This window comes from Leptopilina boulardi, unplaced genomic scaffold (assembly GCF_019393585.1).
Source record: "Leptopilina boulardi isolate dan_hultmark-lab unplaced genomic scaffold, ZJU_Lbou_2.1 LbouV2_377, whole genome shotgun sequence".
Classification (NCBI taxonomy): domain Eukaryota; kingdom Metazoa; phylum Arthropoda; class Insecta; order Hymenoptera; family Figitidae; genus Leptopilina; species Leptopilina boulardi.
In genome coordinates, this window is record NW_026137948.1 from 2,628,825 (window position 1) to 2,636,304 (window position 7,480).

General features: G+C 26.1%; 1 protein-coding gene across 2 annotated transcripts in view; it reads right to left on the reverse strand.

The window, feature by feature from the left end:
* LOC127287938 (irregular chiasm C-roughest protein-like) overlaps positions 1-3,451 on the reverse strand; it is an 85,572-nt gene extending 82,121 nt beyond the window's left edge. The window contains exon 1 of one of the 2 annotated variants that reach the window (XM_051315092.1): positions 3,328-3,451. The gene's annotated coding sequence lies outside the window, so the exon portion shown is untranslated. Of the gene's footprint in view, positions 1-3,037; positions 3,287-3,327 lie in introns of those variants that run through there. The other variant, XM_051315091.1, reaches the window with a different exon arrangement.
* Positions 3,452-7,480: the final 4,029 nt, after the last annotated feature.

Below are 7,480 nucleotides of genomic sequence, written 5' to 3' on the forward strand. Positions count from 1 at the left end.
ATTTGGTGGGTAACCGGGAATCGAACGCGGGTTCGACGAACGTAAACACAATACACCCAGAAAAAAGATTTCTTTGATTTAAAGAAACTTTCTTTGAATCATGTGATTTCTTGTTATGACAGTTTGTTATACTTTTTTATTAACATTTTTATTACTATAGTAGTTTAATAAGTTTGTGGTGGTTTCTCATTAGTCAAAAAATAAGAATTATTAAAGAAATAAAATTGAAATAAATTTTAAGTTCAATTAAAATTAAATCAGAATTTGTCATTAATTTTTAATAATAAAAAAATAAAATTTAACAAATAATATGGGAGCGTTCACAAATGATCTAACACACTGAGGGGGAGGGGGGAATCTTTGCTAAACGTGACAAAATGTATTTTTTCTATAAGAAAAATATAATAAAATAACGTCACAGGGTGGGGGGGGGGGGTAGAGGTAAAAAATTTTGAAAAAGTTCGTGAGATCATTTGTGAATGTTCCCTACTTAATTTCTAAAAATAATTCAAACTTAAATTCAAAAATCATTATATATATTTAAAAAACAAATTGTTGAGAATAAAAAGAAACAATTATAACTTACAAAAAAAAAAATTTTTGAAAATAATTTAATTTTCAAACTCTCGAAATATGAAAAGTCTATTATGTAAAATTTCTCCTGTTGTCAGTCCTCTTTTATCAGGGTTAGGAACGTATAAACTCCATTAATGTATGGCTTAATTACGTCCAATACATGCATGGGAAATATACCATAAAAATTTTTTACAGTGGATTTTTGACCTGGTTAAATCCGGATTCGTTATACAGATTTCTGATTTTTTCGAAAATCTTTTCTGATTATAAATTTTGAACAGACTGACTTACGCCAAACATAACTTCAAAAATGGTATTGCTTCCTCATGGAGGAAGCATTGTAATACCGAAACTTTTCGAACTCGATTTTGTTATGTATCTTTATGTTTTTCGTTGTGTGTGTATACACTGCATTTTCATAAATATCTCGAATACTATAAAAGCTAAAGGGATAAATTTTTTTTAAATTATAGGTCTCAATGACGTACAAATAATGAGAGTACTTTGAGCCATATCAATAAAGATTAAGAGCATTTGAACCTTCGTGACGTCACAAATCATGGCGCATGACACGCAAACTTCTCAGGTATGTGAAAAGCACAATTTTCAATATTTTTTAATAAAACCTTTTGGAAAATGTTCAGAATAACATTGACTCTGTCTGTTATGTGCGAAAAATTTAAAATTTTGCGTTTAAAACGTTTTTTAAACAATGTTTAAGTTGGTTGTCACAAGTAAGGAAAAATACACGAATTGCTTATATGTAGGCCATTTTTGGAAAGACCAGGATAAAAATTGGAAAATTCTTATGTAATTTATCAAATATTTAAATTAATTTTATTATAAACAATAATTAAAATTGTTTATTACTAATTAAACAATAAATTGTTGTTGTTTATTTACTTTTTTCAAAAAGCACATATAAGAAAGCATTTTTTTTTACAGCTTTCTAAATTATTTATCTCAATTTTGTAAAAAATAAAGGCCAAAAAACCAATTTTTCAACTAAATAATTATTGTTTTTTATTTAAAAAATTGAAAAATGATTGAATGTTCAACCTTTTTTACAACATTGAGATGAGTAATTTAAAATATTCTCAAAAAATTGCTTTTTTATATGTGCTTTTTGAAAAAAGTACATAAAAAAACAATAATTATTTATTTAAAAAATTGAAAATAATTGGATTTTCAACCTTTTGTACAACATTGAGATGAGTAATTTTAAAAATTCTAAAAAACATGCTATTTTATATGTTCTCCTTTGAAAAAAAGATAAAAAAAACTATAATTAATTATTTGAAAATTTGAAATACAATTTGAAATTTAATCTCTTTTTTTTACAATATTGAGAATAGCAATTTAAAAAATTGTCAAAAAATTGCTTTTTTATATGTACTTTTTGAAAAAATTATATTGAAAAATTCTCCAAAAACTGCTTTTTGAAAAATGCAATTTATATGTGTTTTTTTAATAAAAAAGAATAATTATTGATTTAAAAAATTGAAAACTAATTCAATTTTTAAATATTACGTTTCACAATTTTTAAATTGGTAAATTTCAAAATCAGGAAAAAACTGTTTTTTTCAGGGGTTTTTTGAAAAAAACATAAGAAGTATTAAATAATTATTTATTTAAAAAATTGAAGAATAATTCAATTTTTAAATAAGTATTTTTCACAACTTTGAAATTTGCAAATAGCAAAATTAGGAAAAAACTGCATTTTTGTATGTTTTTTTTTTAAAGTAAATAAACAACAACAATTTATTGTTTAATTAGTAATAAACAATTTTAATTATTATTTATAATAAAATTAATTTATCCTGGTCTTTCCAAAAATGGCCTACATATAAGCAATTCGTGTATTTTTCCTTACTTGTGACAACCAACTTAAACATTGTTTAAAAAACGTTTTAAACGCAAAATTTTGAATTTTTCGCACATAACAGACAGAGTCAATGTTATTCTGAACATTTTCCAAAAGGTTTTATTAAAAAATATTGAAAATTGTGCTTTTCACATACCTGAGAAGTTTGCGTGTCATGCGCCATGATTTGTGACGTCACGAAGGTTCAAATGCTCTTAACTCTATTTTTTTTTGCATTTAAAAATTTTTGAAAAATAGTTTTTTGCCCATAACTTTAAAAAAAAGTTAGGACACCTATAAATATTTTTTTTCAATTTTGTAGAGTTTTTGAAGACGCATCTTCTGAGCTATTAGCGAAAATTCTACTGATATTCTATTCATAGTTATTGAATTTTTAAAAATTAGAAAAAAATGCCCAAAACTGCTATCGAATATTCTACTTTTACTTTATTCAGAGTTATTAACATTTTGAAATTGAAAAATTTTTAAAAACCTACCTTTTTTGCATTATTTATTAAAATTATTATGAACAACTTGAAGAATATTTAAAAACGAATCAGTTAAACTATTATTGAACCTTTTATTATAAAATATTACCAAGTTATTGATGTTTAAAATCTGTCTGCAAATGCCAGAAAAATAAAACTTAAACCACTTTTTTAAAATTATTATAATATACTAAATAAGTTTCCATAAATTGATCACAAAAATTTTCAATAAGGAAGCTAAGTGTTCATGAAATGAACACAAAAAGTTCACTTGACAAAATTTTTTAGAATTCAATATTCAAATAATTTTTCTATTTTTGACAAAATCGGCGCGGCTAAACAAAGAATTCGATTAATTAAAACTAGCCTGTTTCATAAAAATCATAATTAATTAAATACTTTCAGAATTTAAACGTTGCACTTGATAAATCTTGAAAATGTTGTTAAATGTAATAATTTTCTGGCACAAAATATCATTGCTAGATGACATTTGTAAACAAACACGTTTGGGAAGCAAGAGTCCATAAGCAGAGTTGGGAAGGCTAGAAATGTTATTCAATAATAAGGCTTCTTCCACAATAGCTACATTGCATTTTTAGATAAGCGGATGCGCCAGCATTCCTTTCCAACTATCGAAAAAAATTTATTCTACGTTTCACACTATACTCCTACAATTTCAGCTTATTAATATTATTGAAATTATAAAATATTTTACTTAGAAGGACATACAATTTTTATTTTAAAAAAATTACAAATGTCAATAAATTAACCCCTTAACAGTCAATGGCCCAAATATGTCCAAAAAAAGTCGTGCCACCTTTGTGATTATGGACATACATATATGTTCACATTAGATAAAAAATACTAAATATAATTCGATTTGAGTGTCAATGGATGTACTTAGGTTTTCGGGGTCGCTGAATTCAAATTTGATGTCAGATTTGAAAAAATTCAAAATGTCAGACCCAATATGGCGTTAAAAAAATTTTTAAATTGACCAGATTTACATAAAAATGGTTCCTTTAGGGTTTTTGGGGTAGCTGAATCCAAATTTAAGGTCAGATTTAGAAAATTTAAAATGGCGGACCCAATGTGGCGGAAAAATTTAAAATTGATTCGATTCGTTCAAAATTCGGTACTCGGGGGTTTTGGGGTCGCTGAATCCAAATTTGAGGTCAGATTTGGATTCAGCGACCCAAGAAACCTTCAAGTACCGAATTTTGAACGAAACGAATCAATTTTAAATTTTTTCCGCTATATTGGGTCCGCCATTTTGAATTTTAAAAATCTGACATCAAATTTGGATTTAGCGACCCCAAAAACCCCCGAGTGCCAAATTTTGAACGAATCGAATCAATTTTTAATTTTTTCGCCATATTATGTCCGCCATTTTAAATTTTCTAAATCTGACCTTAAATTTGGATTCAGCTACCCCAAAAACTTTTAATACGATGATATGGTATTTTTTTGGACCGTTTTGGGCCTACAAATGATTTTTCTACTAGACTGCGAAGGGGTTAATAAACATAAATTATAAGAATAGTGGAATATTGGAACATTTGAAACAAATCTTTTATCGACAGTTGTCAATGGGTGCGCGCACAATCGCACATCGTATCATCCTATAAATTTGATTTACCAATGTGGAACTAGCCTTATTATTGGATAAAATCCTACCCAACTCTGCTTATGGACTCTACCTTCTTGAAACGTGTTTGTTTACAAATATCTGCTGGCAATGATATTTTGTGCCAGAAAATTATTACATTTTGCATTAATTAACAACATTTTCAAGATTTATCAACCCTTTTAGAAAAAGTTAATGGAACACGACTTAGAACAATTGAGTACAAAAATTTCTTAATTGTTTTGAATTGTTTCCAATTGGAGTATAAAATAAAAACACTAGTACCATCTATGCACGGACGTGGCGTAGTTTCTCGTAGTGAAACCTAACTTTTTGTGCCATTACATTTTTGGAGGATCAAAAGTAGCGTCTGCTGTGACGTCGGTGCATTTGTAGGAACGAAAAAAGTTTTGTGAGCGATGTGATTAAACATAAAAAATGAATAAAGAAAACAAGAAATCGGCAAGGTAAGTTTATTGCATGTATTGTGGGGTTCATGATTAAAGAAAAAATGAAGTGAAAAATCGAATCGTGAAACATGTCTGGTTATAGTTAGCACAATTCGAAAATGTTACTTCTACCTAGGTTAATTATGAATTTGACACAATTTATAAATAAATATGCAAATAAACATTGACGCACACACACTGCACATATTCTGCTAGAGATATTAGAAAAATAATAATAACGTTAAAAATGAAAAAATGAACTTAAAAATCGTTTACAGTGACGTTATAAATAATATTAATTCTCAACTATAAATAATAATAATGTAAAAATGAAAAAATTAACAAAAAAAACGTTTTCAGTAACTTTATAAATGTAATTTTATTTTTTAACCATAATTTGCTTCGATTTTCACAAAGTGTTCAACCCTGAGTAGAATGTCCAAACCCTAACTAGAGTTTTCTTTCTTTAAAAATGATCAGAACTTTTTTAATTTCAGACTAATCAATTTATGATCTTCAGCAAAAGTGTTCCTTTTTTGTACATCTTTCTAACAATACAACTCAATTGCCTAAATTAATTTTTTTAAAAAAGATTATAAACAAAGTCCAACCCTGAGTATATTCCTCTAAATATAAACATAAATTAAATAAATAATTAGGTACATATAAAAAGAAATAAACCCAGGCGCGAAAAACCAATGCTGACGATGGATTGAGGCTTGATTGTAGATTGAACGCCCAGCGTGGGTAACCCAGACTGAAAGCAGCCTTTATACCACTGTCGATCAAAATTGGTTCAAGATTGATTACCAATGCTCGTCTCATGCTGGATTCAAGACTAGTTGAATCCTCTTTCTAGGAGTCCAGTCTAGATTCAATCTTGAATCAACTTTCGACTTAATATTCGCAGCCTAATTCAATATTAATTATTATCTTGTATAAAATACAATTGTTATTTATATACGTTCAATACAAATTAAATAACATATTTTTTACAATTTTTGTTAAATACAATTTAATATATTTTATAATTATTAATTAATATTATTTAAATTAATATATTGCTATTTATTTCAATGAAAGTATTCTTTGTTTTTTTATAAATAAATATTTTATAAATATTATATTTGTAAATACAATAAAAATCATAATAATTATATTCAACACATTTTTGAAAATAATTTCTTTTAATAAATTTTGTTTTTTTAAGATTATATTATGATAATTTATCATTTTTATTATGTATTATTATATATTATAATATACCTATAATATTGTAATAATTAAAGAATTATATTATTATTTAATACATTATGAAGATAATAAATCTTTAATATAACGTAAATAACATAATATTTACTATAATTGTATTTTCAAAAATACAAGTAATTGAAAATACAACAGTTGAAATATTTTCAATTTTATATTATGCTTTTATTTTATATTTGTATTGTATTTATAAATATATAAGTTATTAATTTAATAAAAATAAAAGTTTATACATTTATTACAAAGTTTTTTTTATTCCATTAATAAAAAAAAATTGTAATATAATTTATTTAAATTAACAGCAATATATAAATTAAAATAATTTTATATTAATATTAAAAATATATAAGTAATTTAACGATAAGAAGATTTTAAATTTAGCATAAAAACATCACTGGTATTAACAGAATGTCGCCAAGTAGCCAGTGTGACCCCGTGGTTAGCGTAGTAGGTTTGCGAGCGTGAGCGTTAGGTCGTGGGTTCGGTGCCCAATGCGAGCGAGATTTTTCAAATTAAATTAGGTTTTATTTCGACAGGTGCTGTTAATTAATCTTAAGTGATGAAACAAAAATAGTAAAAAACTTCGGATTAAATTAATGAAATAATAGTACATTTTTTTGAAATTACTAATAATAATTAAAGGAAATAAGTTTTATTGACTCTCATAAGATTCCAATACAACTTATCTCCTTATTATTAATAAAATAAAATCATATTTTTAATGAATACTAATGTTGTTTTAATATTATCTATAAATATAATAATACAAAATATTAATAGGATTATTATTATTACTATTATTATTAAAAATTATTGAACGCGAGAATAGTAAGTAACAGTGGGAGCAGTCTTGAGCGATCCTGAATCAGCATTCGGCAAGATTGATTGAGTCTTGGTCACCAATGCTGAATCAAGGGTGGAGCTTCAGGTCGGAATCGGTGTTACATTCTAGCTTGGATGAGTCTTATTCCCGCTGACTGACCAAGGCTCAGTCAATATTGGCCAATGCTCAACGAGTCTTTAAAAGGCCTGAACCCAGCGTCCCTTCGCGCCTGGGAAAGAAAAAATTCTATTTCTTACATTTTAAAATAATTTCATTTTTTTAGAACAAAATTTTTAGTTTTTCTAAACTTTTCTTTTTTTCTGAACTCCTTGCGACAACAAAAAACCATAATTTTTCAATTAAATATTTTCAAAAATTGTAATT